We start from the raw sequence: 17,343 nt of genomic DNA, 5'->3' as shown, positions 1-17,343 counted from the left end.
AAATAAATGAGTTGTATCCTTAGTTGAATTTAGATTTCATATTCAATTAACTTTTCTCTCTTCCTCATTTTGTTTCTCTATATGTTTTTTTCTCACAACCGTCCATCATATTTATGTTGGTGCAACACTAGATTTAGTTTTGTCATACCTCCGGAGATAATCTACCAATAAACCCCTCTATATACTGAAACCTCCAAGGAACCCATATCCTTCAAACACAGGAGTATCATAGCCTCCCAGTCAGCTACAGTACATAACATGACCCCTGACAGACCCACGTGATCTATCATAACATGAGCTATTAGATTGTGACTCAGAGATCGAAGCACTAGCTTGGATAATACACGGACAAACACTTCGACAAAAGAAACAACATCGACAACAACAACAAGATCAACGCTCAAATTCAATACCCGAAGAACTACCGATGCTGATACACATTACACATACGAGGAACCTATTCCGATGGTCAATCCCACGATCCAGGAATTAACTGCGGCTCTTACAGTACAACAACCATTATGCATCACCTTCCCTCAAGGCGAAACTCTATTCCAACTGAAAACGTGTCTTATCCATCTTCTTCCTACCTTTCATGAATTGCACAGTGAAAATCCGCATAAACATCTTACGGAATTTCATATGGTTTATTCAAGCATGAAACCCCAATGTGTTTTCGAGGATCAAATCAAACTTTGCGCTTTCCCTTTTTCCTTAGTCGATTTGGCTAAGGAATGACTATTTTATTTACCTCCTAATTCTGTTACGATATGGGCTGACATGACTCATATTTTTCTTGACATGTTCTTCCCTACGACTATTGGGAGTGAATTGAGGAGACACATCTTGGGAATCCAACAACAAGACAGAAAGTCCCTTTATGACTATTGGGAGTGATTCAAGAAGTTAGGCGCTAGCTTTCCGCAACACGGATTAACTGAACATACCCTTCTACATTACTTCTACGCTTGATTTCTTTGGAGATGAAGATGGTCGACGCAGCTAGTGGAGGAGCTCTATTTAATATGACCCCGAATGCATGATGCTATGTAAGATGCTATAGCATTTAACACAAGTATATGTATCGTTCAAGTAATCAAATGGTATCAATTGATGCTACGTATGTCTAACCCAAAGGGAGCAGAGTGTTATCATTAAAGTTTTTAACAATATTATTTACCAAAAATACGAGATGCTAGAAAGAAAGTAATGAAATCAATAACAAAAGATATCGGTTCATGCTACAACATTCTAGAAAGCAATTAGTCAACTATCGAATCAAAGGATATAATATTATGATTTCCAAGTTTTCTGCAAACAATGCACACTTAATCTATGTGATCAACATTGATTAAACCCATTTGAACTACTTTAATAACTTTAATTAATTAAAGGCTCAAGTTATTAACAATACTAATCAATTGGCTAGACACTTTTCAGAACACCTATTCTACTCAACAACACCAATGCTCACAAATGTATATAGTAATTCGAATGAAACTATTTCTTTATTAAATGAAAATACTATATATCTAATTGCAAATATTTCTACTCACAATCATGAAGTTCAAAACTCATAAACTAAGTACCCAAGTGAACAAAAAATAGACAAATTCATAATAAAATCTATCAACAAGTTAAACATTCAAATCACTTTCTCTCTCAATAGAAATCATTGAATGGTGATCCGTTAACCGCTGAAGCTCCTCAACAAGCTTCCTTTGTTCTGCATCAATTCTTGGCAGAGAACTTAGGCTTCCATGGATTGAAAGGTACTTTGGATCTCTCAAAATTGTCACACTTTTTGCAACCAAATACTCCTCTTTATAGCTTGGATGAGAATTTCATCACCTAATAGGAAAGATCCACATTTCAGGTGTTATCTAGCCAAATGAAAGATACTCGAGCCAGCTATCCTAATCTAAAAGGTTTTTCTCAACCATCTGGAGCTTAAATGACTGCTACAACATATGATCAGCATTTTCTGCATTGTTGTGGCATTAATGCAATAGTTTTCAGCAGTAAAAATCAATTTTAGCCCTCACTTACCCACGATGCTCCTACCATGAAAAATATGTAAAATTAAGTAATTTTAATCCTAAAATGATACTAAATATGCTTAAGTTCAAACTAAACCTAGGTAATTAAGGCTACTAGAAATAACTCTTTTGGAGAGTTATCATTGTAGCGAGAAATTTAATTTTTACAATTGCTGCCAACTCTCAATAGTTTCGCCCTCTTCGTGAACCCACTCGATGGGTTCATGAGATAAGTATATTTAATTTGGAAGATAAAATTGATAAGTTAACTGATGTAGTTAATTCTCTTGTTACAGGTAAAATTGGTACAGCCAGAGTATGAGCAATATGCACAATGTCGGACTATCCAACAGACTGTTGTCCGATGTTACAAGAAGATGTTGGCACATAAAAAAATGTAGTGGGAAACTTTTTAGGGACTCCTTAGAGGCCTTACAATCCTCACACCAACATATATAATCTAGGATGGTAAGATCATCTGAGCATGAGCTATGGACCAAACTAGGGACAAAACCAAGCATATCAACAAAGGCCACCTCCACCTCAATAGTATTAACCCGAAGAAATTGTCATTGAAGATGATTGTAAAATGTTTAGAGATATCCCATGATAAATTTCAAATCAAGACTGAAGCTCACTTTCAAGAGCTTGAAAAATAAATGAGTCAATTAAAATAAGTTGTGAGTCAATTGGAGTCTTAGGGAAGGTTACTATCGCAAACCCACGAGAAAACATTAGTACCATCACCCTTCGGAGTGGAACCATTATTGCACCAGAGATTTCAGAGTAGGAGGCCACACGACCCTAAAAGAAAAAACAAGATGAAACATCATCTCATCTAACGCAAGCCCTTTCTACGACATTTTCTACGCCTTCCCCATATGTCGTTCCACCTCCGTTCCCGTTGAGATTAGTAATATGAGATAAGCAAGTAGAAGAAAAGGAAATCCTTAATGTGTTCCAGAAAGTATAGATCAATATACCATTACTTGAGGTAATCCGAAAATTGCTGAAATATGCTATATTTCTAAAGGATATCTGCACACACAAAAATGAGACTTATCGCAAACGAAAAGGTGAACTTAGTTGAAAACATTTCATCCGTTTTTCAATGTAAGCTTCCACCTAAGTTTAAGAATCAAGGTATGTTTGCTATACTTTGTAAAATGGGTAAGAAAGGGATTAAGAGTACTATTTGTGATCTTGGTAATTCTATTAATGTTATGACACTTTCTGTTTACAAATTACTTACTATAGAGCCTTTGAAGGAAACGAAAGTGATAATCTAGCTCATTGACTGATGTGTTATTTATCCTGAAGGACTCGTGGAAAATGTACTAGTTAAGGTAAATTATTTGAATTTTTCAGCGGATTCCTATGTGATTGACATGGAAAATGATCGAACCAACACTTCCTCTGAAATTCTTCTCGATCGTCCCTTTTTGAGCATGACACATACCAAAATTGACGTTAGGAGTGGAATTCTTTCCATGGAATTCAACGGTGATGTTGTTAAATTTGAAATGTATAAGGCGATGAAGTACCCAGATAATGTTGCGAATATTAGTTTCGTTGATGTTTTTGATCCCTTAGTAAATGAGTTTGTGAAAACTAATTTATCTGATAATTTGTCCAGGAAATTGGAGGATAAAGGAGACAAATCCAAGGAGTTGAAAAATATTTCGTTTGTTGATTTAAATTTGCCCTTAACTCCTTTAAAAACTAAGTTGTTACCTTCCATTTTGCAGGCACCAAAATAGAGGTGAAACCATTGTCGGAACATTTGAAGAATTCATTTTTTGGAGAAGACGATATATTGTCGACCATTATTGTCGACAAGCTTCCAAAGATAAAAAATATTCGATGAAATACTGATGAGAATATTCGAATCTACAAGGATAAAATGACGGAACTTATCGTTCGTAAAATTTATCATAAGAAATTTCTTAGTTGAAAAAACGTATAAAGTGGAGGAAGTATTTCTCTCAAAACTTGTAGTCTGAACAAGGTCGTCGAGCTAAATGACGTTAAACAAAGCACTTTCATGGGAGGAAACCCATTTTTTCGTTTATTTGCTTTATTTTAGATTTTTTTATTTATTTTTTTGAGTATGTATTTCATTTTTGTTTTTCTTAAATTTTTAGGTACCCAAAATATTTTTAATCGAACTCGAATGAACAAATATGGAGCAGGTTTTGACATTTTTTATCAATTAAGGATTTTCCTTTTCAAAATGAATGATTTTGTGCGATTCAAAACCCCCTAAACAACATTCATAGTTTCATTAAACTCGTCTACGCATATTAGCAAAACCTCCACCTTTTTAATTTTGATAGACTCCGCTCATATAATATAAACCTAAACCAAGTCATTTTGTTTTACCAAAACACATGATTTCTTTAAACTCAGCCCCACCACTTAAAAAAAACAAATTAAAACCTCTTCCCCACATGTTTTGTTTTTAATATTTTTTACCCTAAAGCCATTTTTCTTATCCCTTACAATCTTTCACAGCAGCACGACCCAATTTCATCTTTTATTTTTTTACAGAACCAACCCAACAGACGCACCCTTCTTCAGATCATCACCCATGCAGCGTCGCTCGTGCACTTATCGATAGTTCATCATTTTTCAGTTCTGGTTCCAATGGTTAGCCGAGACTACCACTTTGCCGCAATCAATGCCCACTTCCAAACATGAATATTTCAAGGAGGTAAATAATATGTCTATTTTTATTACCCGTTACTGATGTACCATCCCTATTATTTTTTTCAGGAAATTTCAACATTGATACATACTCCGACAGCTTCTATTCCAAATAGTTCGTCATTAGACACGGGAGTATCTCTATTTCTTCTCATACGCTTTAACTTTTCATATTGAGACAATACGCTTTAAGTGAAGGGTAAAGAATTGTATCACTTTTTCTCTCGCTTATTTATATGATTGTTTTTGGGTTGCCTTGGTTGATATGTTGAGATATCTTGTTGCCGATCTTGATTCCTGCCTTATTTCTTTGATTCCCTTATGAGTTCATGATCCTGCTTTTATTGGAATTAGGGTGCATGATAGTGAAACCGCTTAACTAATGTTTTCTTTAAATATTTTGCTTGATATTCCATGCACTTGTTGATTGATATGTTTCTTTACTCGATACACATTACACCTTTTTTTTTGTGAGATTTGAGCTTAAACGAGCTTCCTTTTCATTTTTGCTCATTTTGTTTGATTGAGTATACCGGACTATTGTTGATGTTCTAGAACTTGTAATTAAATACATATCGAGATTGCAACTTTTGAACTTGATGCTTTAATATGAAAGGGACACGTAGGATTTTACAACTTCTCTCCCTAATTGCCTTCCTATTTATTTATATCCATTAGTGAATCAATTTCGTGCCTTTACCCTTTCTTTAATTCTACCACAATTTTAAACCCGAGGCTTTTATTTATCCTTTTTTTTACCATTGTCAGGATAAGAGAACGAGTTATCGAATGTATGTTCATATTCCACAAGAAAAAGAAAAATGAAAATAAAAAAAATGAAAAATGAAAAATGAAAAAAATAAAAAAAAATATTGTTTGCAGTTTTTTTTCTTTTTTTAGTTGATTGTATATTCATTTATCTCGCGGGCTTGATTTTATTATATGTGCTTCTCTTGTCTTGATTATGAACCCATATTTTTTTGCATTTTCCCCACCTTAACCTAAGCCCCGTTACACTATTTTTGAAGACCCTTTGATTAAATGCATCTTATTCATTTTAGTGGCGTAGACTTGATTTACTTACAAGCTTGTGGTAATGTCTTGATTGGTTCTGGTTTAAGCGATTTTCTTATTCCTGAAACACTTGAACGATGATGAGTGAAATGTTGGTAATGTTCAATCCCACATAGTATTGGAAACACTATTGAGAATGAGTATTTATGGTTTGGATTTCCACTTTCTTTTTGAGTGAAAGAGAACAAGAGGAGACAAGCTGTTAATATCAGGAGTTACATGAGTTATATGATTTAATTTTAGGAGTTACATGATATAATTTCAGGAGTTACATGATATAATTTCAGGAGTTATAATAGCTGAATAATGGTGTAATGAACCTGGACTATTTCTGAGTCAGGTTCATCTAGACGTTTCATCTGTTACAAAGAATGGTTTTAATCCTGATTTTTTATATGGACAATTTTAACCCTATTTCTAGCCTATAAATAGAGAGCTGAATTCAGCTTCTCAACTCACTCTCAACATTTTAGAATTCTCTCCAAGTGTTTTCTAGAGATCTCTCTGTGTGCTTTCCGATAAGAAGAACAATACCACCAGCAGTCCACTCCGGTTTCGGGTGTACGGAATTCAGAGCGACCTTGTTAACCTCAGGTGACAGTCTGCCTACTACAGCGATTACACTCATCGGAGCGAATTCGTTTCTAAGGCAGTGGTTATACCACGACATGGTTTATGAATCTATTCCTTTTCAATTATTGTTTATCTTTCCTGTCAGTGCTACCGGTGTGATTTTGCAGTCTATTTTACCAACAGTTTAGAAACGAATTCTATATACTACAATCATGTCAACACCTTTGAGCAAACTGATACCTGATCTTTCCAAGCTCGATGCACTTGATGAAAATAATTATAGAAGGTGGTCCCAAAGAATCCTAATATTCTTCGAGCAACTTGATCTTGACTACGTGCTGCTCAAGCCACCACCTACCATGCCGCCTACCCCAGCTGCCGGTAATGATGCAGATGCGATTATGAATGATGATGCCATAACAACTGCCGTTACCACTCTTGCTACCTACGAGAAATACGATAAAGACAACAAAACGGTGTGAGGACATCTACTCAGTCACATGTCAAATAAACTATTTGATATGTTTCTTAGAGAAAGGAGTGCCAAGGCAATATGGGACACTCTCGAGAAAAAATATGGTGTGGACGATGCGGGCATCAAGAAGTACGTTGTCGACGAATGGCTCAAATTCCAGATGACAGATGACAAGCCGATAATGGATCAAGTTCATGACTATGACAACTTAGTCGTTGACATCATCGCTGAAGGGATGCAAATGTGTGAGGTACTACAAGTAAATGTTCTCATTGAGAAGCTACCCAAGTCCTGGTCCAACTACCGTAACTCTTTTAAGCATAAGAATAGAGAACTTTCGCTTGAAGAGCTCGTGGGACATATGAAGATTGAAGAAGCCAACCGTTTAAAAGATAAGCTTACTAATTCTATGAGTAATTTATCTTTTAGAGCTAACTTTGTTTAGTCTAAATTTAAGAAGATCATGAAACATGGGAATCAAGACAAGAAGATGAAACCTCAGAAGGCTACCAACTTCAAGAAGTTAGGAAAGGTCAAACCTGATGGAAAGACGCTCAAGTGCTATGTCTGCGGTTTACCCGGCCATAAATCTTACCAATGCCAACATCACTCAGACCGCCAGAATGACAACAAGCCGCATATGCATGTTGTAGAAGAAGATGATGAAATCATTGATGTGGTGGTCTCAGAAGTCAATCTGGTGGAAAACAGTTCGGAATGGGTTGTTGACACTAGTGCTTCAAAGCATTCGAGGATGGGAACGTAGGTGAACGTGAGTACATGGGGAACTCTAGCAGCTCTGAAGTGCTAGGCAAAGGCAAGGTTTTACTCAAGCTGACCTCTGGTAAAAATCTGGCTTTAAATAATGTTATGTATGTACCTGCCTTGCGTAGAAATTTGATAAGTGGTGGGCTTCTGAATAAGGCAGACATTAAGTTAGTTTTTGAGGCAGATAAACTTGTACTTTCCCGAAATGGTGATTATGTTGGGAAAGGGTTTTTAAGCAATGGTTTATTTGTCATAGAAACTCAATTTAATGAAAATAAAGCTACCACTTCTGCTTATATTGTTGAGTCCATTGATATGGGGCATGCTAGATTATAACACGTGAATATTCATGCTTTAAAGAAATTGATAAATATGAATGTTTTGCCTAAACTATACACAACTAGCTTTAACAAATGTGAAATTTGTGTAGAAGCTAAGCATACTAGACCTCACTTTAAGACTATTTTTAATAGAAAGACTGAGCTATTAGAACTCATTCATATTGATCTAGAAGATTTTAGAAACAATGAAAGTAAAGGAGGAAAACACTACTACATAACTTTTGTAGATGATTACTCAAGATATACAAAAGTTTATCTCCTAAGGACTAAAGATGAAGCTGAAAACTTCTTTCTTATTTATAAGGAAGAAGTTGAAAATCAGTTAGATATGAGAATCAAACGGGTTAGATCTGATAGAGGTGGTGAATATGGATCTAATTTCTTAAAATATATTTGTGAAAAGAATGACATAATTCATGAAACATCAGCCCCTATTTTCCTCAACAAAATGGTATAGCCGAAAGGAAAAATAAAACTTTAAAAGAGATGATGAATTCTTTACTAATAAGTTCAGGGTTATCTGATAACATGTGGGGGGGAAGCCATTCTATCGGCAACTCATATCTTGAATCGAGTTCCTCATAAGAAATTAGATTCTACCCCATATGAATTGTGGAAAGAATACGCTCCTAATTTACAATACCTGAAAGTGTGGGGGTTTCTGGCCAAAGTGGGTTTGCCAGACTTTAAGGAGTCCACCATCGGACCTAAAACTATTGATGCAGTGTTTATAGGGTATGCTACAAATAGTGTTGCATACAGATTCATGCTTTTACAAGATTATTCTATTTGTGAGTCAATAGATGTTGTTTTCTTTGAAAATACGTATCCTTTAAAGGAACTGAGAATTAATATCGAAACACAAATATAATATATTCCATCTATTTCTTCTAGTATTCCTGCTAGGTCTTCTCAACAAAATGATTTCGAGCCTAGAAGAAGTAAAAGGCAAATAGTTGAAACCTCTTTTGGACCAGACTTTATTACTTCCTTTATTTCTAAGATAAATGATTTAGACTTCATTTCAGATCCTATAGCTCAAATTTTTCTGTTAGATGAGGATCCTAAAACTTTTGAAGAAGCTATAAGATCTATCGATGCTAGTTTCTGGAAAAACGCTATTAATGATAAACTAGAATCGATAATGTCTAATCATACTTGGGAATTAGTTGACTTTCCTAAGGGATTCAAACCAATCTACAATAAATGGATCTTCCGGAAGAAACTGAGGCCAGATGGTTTGATTCAGCGGTACAAGGCAAGGTTAGTTGTCAAAGGGTTTACTCAGAGGTTTGGTTTAGATTACTTTGATACATACTCTCCCGTTACGAAAATCTTAACGATTCATGCATTATTTGCGCTAGCCTCTATTCATAAGTTGCAGGTACATCAAATGGATGTTAAGACTACTTTCTTGAATGTGGATCTAGATGAGGAGATTTACATGGAGCAGCCACTAGGTTTTGAAGTACCTTGTATGGAAGGCAAAGTCTGTAGACTTAAAAAGTCACTTTATGGACTTAAGAAGACTCCTAAACAGTTGTATGAGAAATTTTATAAAACTATTCTTAGTTTTGGTTTTGTTGTGAATGGTTCGGATGCTTGTGTGTATTCGAAGATGTTTGGCACTGAATGTGTCATCATAAGCCTGTATGTTGATGACATGTTGATTTTCAATTCTAACATTGAGTCCATTAACAAAGTTAAGAGTTTCTTGTCCACAAAGTTTGAGATGACGGATTTGGGAGAAGTAGATGTAATCTTAGGAGTCAAAGTTACCAAAATTGAAAAGGGATTTTCTTTAAGTCAAGCACATTATAAAGAGAAAGTGATAAAGAAATTTGACAGTTTTGATGTCGTCCCTGTTCGAACTCCTTATGACCCTAGCATACATCTTGTTAAGAATAAAGGAAGTGGTGTTTCCCAAACTGAATATGCTAAATTAATTGGAAGCTTAATGTTCTTAATGAACTATACTCGGCCTGATATTGCTTATGTTGTGAGTAGATTGAGTAGATATACTCATAATCCAAGTGGTGAATACTAAATTTCTCTTAAATGCTTACTAAATTATCTTAAGGGTACTTTGGATTGGAAACTTGAGTTTGTTGGCTTTCCTGCGGTACTAGAAGGATATTGTGATGCCAACTGGGTTTCTGGTAATGATGAGGTAAGCTCTACGAGCGGGTATGTTTTACTTTGGGTGGAGCAGCAATCTCGTGGAAATCATCAAAGCAGACTTGTATTGCTCGTTCTACCATGGAGTCAGAGTTTATAACTCTTGATCTAGCTGGGCAAGAAGCCAAGTGGCTCAAAAGCTTGTTAGCATATATTTTGTTGTGAGGAAGACCGACTCCTCCAGTTTCATTGTTGTGTGATTCACAATCTGCGATATGTGTGGCTAAGAACCAAGCTTACAATGGTAAGAAAAGATACATTTGCATAAGACATAAATCAATTAGACACTTAATAAAGAATGGAGTGCTCTCTTTAGAGTATGTGAAGTCAGAAAGGAACCTCAGATCCACTTACCAAAGGGTTAAGTCGGAAGTTGGTCCTAGATTCGTCGAGGAGGATGGGCCTCAAGCCCATTGGTTGAGGAATTCATGGTGGATACCCAACTTAGTTACCTAAGTTCCATGTGGTCAAACAAAACCATGGAAACACTCATAGTGCACATTCATACTGCCTATCTCTATGACAAATAATGTGTATGCACAGGATGAGCTTAAGTGCTCTTAATAAATTCATAGACCATGATTTGGGTGGTCTTAGTGAGAAAGACTTGATGAATTTACCGATTTTAGCTGAATATCTATTTTTAATAAGTCCATAACCCAGAGTGAGTGGGTATTCCAAAGTAAGAAGGAAATAATAAACTTACCGACAGAAAGGTTGAGTTTGTTAAACTCTTAATAAATTCAAATTCAAGTATTTGGATGGTTCTAGTGAGAAGGACTTATTGAATTTACCGATAAATGTGGTTGAATTTTTATTCTTAAAGACTTAATATCCCAGAGTTTGGGTGGTTCATTAATAATGAACTTGAAGAAAGTCACCATACCCTTTGTGAGGCTGAGCTATTATAAAAGCTCTTAATTATTTCATATCCATTTTAAGGGTGGTTTATGTCGAGATAAACTTGATGAAATAACCTATATAAGTGAGAAGGGTTAGCCACCTTCTATGAAAAATGTTGGGTCATTTTTCTAGCAAACTTACTAGAATCCTGAGGTAAGATGGCCAAATATATACTTTGTATATATATATCTTACACATCGAGGACTCAGGTGGATGAAGGGATTAGTTGTGTGTTATGAGTTTACCCCCATCTTAGAAAGTTCCATACTAGTTTCACTTATCTAAGAGAATGATTGCTCATCATCACTATGTACTAGTTCCAGATACGTTCACTAGTGCTTAAGAAACTAATCTCGTTATTGCTCTTCTGGAAAGTTTGTTTTTCAGTTTCAAAATAATTCTTTCGCATTAGTGGGGGAATGTTGGTAATGCTCAATCCCACATAGTATTGGAAATACTATTGGGAATGGGTATTTATGGTTTGGATTTCCCATTTCCTTGTTGAGTGAAAAAGAAAAAAGGGGACTCTCGTGCACTGCCGTCGTGGTTGTGGTCATGGTAATACGTGTCTTCGACACGTCCGAGCAGATACTATCTTTTTAGAGAAAATTCTTGAGGAATTTCTCTTTGAAAGAAACAAATGGAAAATGTGAAAGATTTCAACTGATATTTATAGGCTGCTGAGGACTGTTTAAATTCAAATGATAATAGTTGGTTTATGAGTTATCAGAAATTAAATAGTTTTTTTCTAAATTAAATAAAAAGCGTTAAGATGTATCTGGACTGATTTCTAGCTTTGTACAGAGGAGACAAGCTGTTAATATCAGGAGTTACAGAAGTTATATGATTTAATTTCAGGAGTTACATGATATAATTTCAGGAGTTATAACAGTTGAATAATGGTGCAATGAACCTGGACTATTTCTGAGTCAGGTTCATCTAGACGTTTTATCTGTTACAAAGAATGATTTTAATCCTGATTTTTTATAAGGATGATTTTAACCCTATTTCTAGCCTATAAATAGATAGCTGAATTCAGCTTCTCAACTCACTCTCAACATTTCAGAATTCTCTCCAAGTATTTTCTAGATATTCTCTCTATGTGCTTTCCGATAAGAAGAGCAATACCACTAGCAGTCCACTCCGGTTTCTAATGTACGGAATTCGGACCAACCGTGTTAACCTCGGGGGACGGTCCGCCTACTGCAGCGATTACACACATCGGGACGAATTCGTTTCTAAGGCAGTGGTTTTACCACGATACGGTTTACGAATCTATTCATTTTCAATTATTGTTTATCTTTCCTGTCAATGCTAACGGTGTGATTTTGTAATATATTTTACCAACATGAATCATTGTGAGGAATTGAGTCTTTTTACATTGAAGCTAATGGATTATTGGGATATCATGGTTTTGCTTAAATTGTTCCTAGTTATGCCCTTTTACATGATTGTTATTTGATTTTTGACTTATTTGGTTTTATTGATATATTGTGAGAGGAATGATGGAAACATGAGATTTTGATGTTTAATTAAGGCATGCTTGAGGACAAACATTGAATAGGTGAGGGGGAATTTGATGAGTGATTTATTATGTTATTATTTTGTTATTAATTACTTCTTATTGACTTTTTGATATTACTGATTTGGGTTGTTTTTGTTCAACTTTGTGTATGACTTTAATTTCTAGAAAATAAAATTTAAAGGGTAAGTTTTGCATTTTTTTATTTTCTAGAACCAAGGCTGAACACATGGGCATGACTTGGGGCATGTTGATACCCGACGTGGCAGATTCTGGCAGTCCAGTCAGCAGTAGCTTCTAAAAGGCAATCCAGTCAGCATCATCTAGAAGAATGGACGAACGACAATTACTTAGGCTTTAAGATTAAGTTTGAATCTAAATGTTTGGGAATTAACGTTTAGGATTTTTTTTATTTATGATTTTATTTGAATGTTTTAGGTTTATCTGTAAATATGTTATTTTTTCTTTGTCTTTAGATTATCTCAAAGCTATAAATACCCCTTAGGGTAAAGCTTGAGAGAAGTACTTTACTCTAATTCATTTTGGTTTTTACTTTTATAAAAAAATTTCTTTTTTTCCATTTTCATTCTTACTTTAAAGGCTTTTACTTTAATTTCTTTAAAAAATGGCAAGTATGATTTCGATCATGCTTAGCTAATTTTCTCATTTAGTCGATGGCTTAACGATTACTCAATTCATTTAGTGAGAATTGAAACAACACTTAATATCTTCGGATATCATTCTCAATTTTTTGAAAACCAGGATTGACAATCAACCTTTCATTTAAAATCTTAACACTTTCATTTTAAAAAGTCGACGTTGGTCTGAATATTATTCCGATTTAAAGTTGGGAAGAAGAATCAGCTGGTAGCAAATTCAACTTCTTAAGAACACACTTAGCGACAGTCCGCTAAAGGAAATTGATATCATATTCGATTCTCATTAAGACAACATAATCTGAGTCTAACTTTTCCAGCGCTTTAATTTACATTGGTGCTAACTATGATAGCTGTAGTTAGTCTAAACAAGGACTGAATTTCAAATATTAGCTTGGGAATTTTGGTTTACCGGAGAGAAAAATAAGTTACAAGGGTTGGGCCTTGTAGACTCTAACCGGAATGAATCCCAAAGTAAAATCTCTTTCGATAATCGAAATTAATTAAGGCAAACCGAAGCTTGAGGCTATTTCATTCAATTGATTTCCTTTTCTAAAAATTTACTTTTTCTATTTTTCTAAAGTTCAATTTCCATATTTAATTTTTTTTTTCATTTGTTTTCTATTTCACTCTTTTAATTGAAATCACCCCCATTTTCTTTACTTTCTCATAATACTCAGGATCAAAACCTCTTTACATCAAAAACTCCTTAGTTCATGTGGATCGACACTTATTATCTATATACTATGCTTGTTATTTATTTTATTTGAGATTAAGTATTATTTATTTGATAGTTACAACGTTTGTCAGCGGATCAACTACTAGCTAAGTGTGGATCTCAATATATAAACCCTCTCTGAATATCATAAAACTCAGATCCTCGGTAGCAACCAACTTTTATGCATAACGACTTAACCGAAGGAAATCTTGCTCATACTCATAAACGGAATTATCACTCTGGGTTAGATATGAAAATTACATCCTTAAATCGTTTGTCTAAAATCAAATAGAAAGTACTCTTAGGTGGGATGCTATAACTCCAAGGCTAGCTCTATGGTCTTCCAGCAATCTATAACATTATCCTTTAGTAGGGCAGTGATGCATTGAAGCTTACCCTCAGGGGTAAGACGTAGTTGGCGAAGGGTGCGAAGAGGATAACCAATCCATGCCCAATATTATCTCAGATTCCTCGAAAGGTAACTGCATTAGATTCACCGAAAGCTTAATTCTTTGAAACTTCAATGGACAGATTCTACTTAAAAATAGATGTCATTCCAATAGCATGTATACATTTTTCAACTCGAAATATGGTCAGTTTAGGCTTAGAATCGGCTAAACCTATAGCTCTAATACTAATAAATGTAACACCCTTTTCATGTATTTATCCCCAAATACGAGTTAGAGATGTCTCATAAAACATTTAAAAATCCTTATTCGAAAACCGATAAAATTTTGTTTATTTTAAAATCATTCATTTTAACATCAATTGTTAAAATTATTTAATCGCGTAAAATCAATTTATAATATTTTTAACATCCAAATCATATTCATTTTCAGGCAGTAACTTAGCAGTTTCATACTGTTTCATATCATAAGTAAAAATGGCTAAAAACTGTTTAAATAAAATTCATATTCGTAACTAATATAATTAAATATTACTTATTTAAAATCCATACATATTAACTATTTGATATTTTAGCATTAGTTAGGGGTAAAACTAATATTAGTCTTTTTGTTAACACAATTTAACAGAATGATGGTGGAGTGACCATTTTGTTACAAATCGATAATGTTAGTGACCAATTTTTAATTTTTAAAAGTTCAGTGAGAAAAATAAAAATTTACTCAAACTTTAGTGACCATTCATGCATTTTACCCTTTATAATGTTATAGATATAATTTCTAAAATAATTTAATATAAATTTTTATAAATAGTTATTTAATTATTTTTTATTTCGAAATAAAGTGAAAAATTCATATTTAGTTTAATAATGATATAAGTAAATATTAAGTTTATTATAATAAAATAAATTTACAGTATAGTTTAGTAATTATGTTTTTATCATTAATTTAAAATTTCATCAATTTAGACAAAATTATTTATAAGATAGGATTATACGATATAATAATATAATAATTGTATCAATTTTATTTTTCTTATTTATTCTTTATTCTTTAAGATTTGTGCTAATCGTTTATTAACATGTCAATTTCACAACAATATTTTTACTAAATTTATACAGTGTACTCTTCTCGTTGATTGAAATTTTTATCGGACTAAGATTTTTCTTGGTAAAGTGCACATAATTTGATTATGAAAATTCAAGATAAATTATAAATAATATACATTACTACATATAAAAGTAAATAAATTATTTCTTTTACCTAAGATAAACCACACAGTTATCTTTATTTATTTATTTATCTTGTATTTGTTTTTGAATTGTAAATTTTACCATTATTAGTCATCTTTGCACTTGTATAATATACTTTAATATAATCTCATTAGTCTAACAATATTAATAAAATAAAATTAATATTTAATATTAAAAAATATAAATATAAAAGCTTATTGAAATCTAACCTGAAAATTTTGGGATATTACGTTTTAGACATGAACATTGTAAAAGTTAATAAATTATTAAATCTAATTAGATGTAGGACAAAAATCCAACCATGGGTTTATGTGGGTGTAAAATTTAGGAGTATTCAAATGGTTAATTCTATCTTCAATTGAATTGAATTAGTTAAATTAAAATAATTAAATTTTTTTCTTTGACCATTGAATTGATTTTTTTTAAAATTATTAACTGAAACGAACAAAGTTCAGTCGAATCAACCATTTTTTTTTTGAAATTTTTATTTATATTAAATTTAATTTAATATATGTATTTTTTTCATTTTTGGGTCTTGAAAAGTTTAACGAGTTTAGCGTAATTAAAAAATAATTTAGTCTTAATTTTTAATGGATTTGAACTTAAAATTTATATAGAATATTAACAATCAATATTTTTTTATTGATTTGATTAGTTAATTAATTTTGAACTGAATTAATTATTAACCAAATTGAAGAAAAATTAACATTTCTTCAACTGAATTAATTTTAATAACCAACCGTTTAACTAAATCAATTTAATTTGACCAATTAATTCAGTTAAAACTAAAAAATGAATACTCCTAACAAGATCTTAATTTTAATTGATTTAGTATGGCTAAAAATTAATTGGGTCTTAATTTTAAAAGTGCTTGAGCTTAAAGTAATTAATATTGTTTGTTGCTTTAGTTAATTAACTAATTTGAACTGAATTAACTTTTAATCAAATTTAGAAAATAAATTAACAAATATTCAACCGAATTAATTTTATTAGCCTATTGTTTAACCAAACTAGTTTAATTTCATCAATTAATTTAGGGTTCGTTTGTTTCACGTAAAACGTTTTCCGGAAAATATTTTCCTCATTTTCCAGTGTTTGGTTGGAGAAAAACTAGTTGGTCAACGTAAAATATTTTTCTGGTCAATAGAATTTCCTTTGTGTTTACTGGAAAATGACTTACGGTCTGATTTTCCGAACATTTCACTTCAAAGAATAAATACTCAAAATAATTTTATTTTATGAATTTAATATTAATAAAATATTTTAATATCATTTTAATCAAAATATTAATTATTAAAATATTTAAAATATATTTATTATTATTTTTAATAATATAATATTATATTTTTAATATTATAATAAAATAATTAATTATATTATAATAATATAACATATTGTATTTTTATTTTAATAATATAAAATAAATTATTAATATAATTTATAATATTTTATTTCAATAAATAATTTATCCAATTTTAATATTTTATAAATAACATTATAAAAATAATATTTTAATAATAAATAAATTATTTTAATATTTTAAAAATAGTAATATTAAGTTTTATGATAAATAATATTATTTATTTTATTTAATATTTATAATAAATATTTTTTAAATTCATAAACTAGTGAAAAAAGGGTTACACAACATATTCTAAATATCGTAAAATATTTTTCAAAAAATATTTTTAAAAAAAATATAATTCATTTTATAAAAAATATTTTTTTAAAAA

The sequence above is a fragment of the Hibiscus syriacus genome, unplaced genomic scaffold (assembly GCF_006381635.1).
Source record: "Hibiscus syriacus cultivar Baekdansim isolate YM2019G1 unplaced genomic scaffold, ASM638163v2 tig00110059_pilon, whole genome shotgun sequence".
In the NCBI taxonomy this organism is placed as follows: Eukaryota; Viridiplantae; Streptophyta; class Magnoliopsida; order Malvales; family Malvaceae; genus Hibiscus; species Hibiscus syriacus.
The sequence above is the reverse complement of the archived record's forward strand: the minus strand, read 5'-3'. Positions refer to the sequence as shown.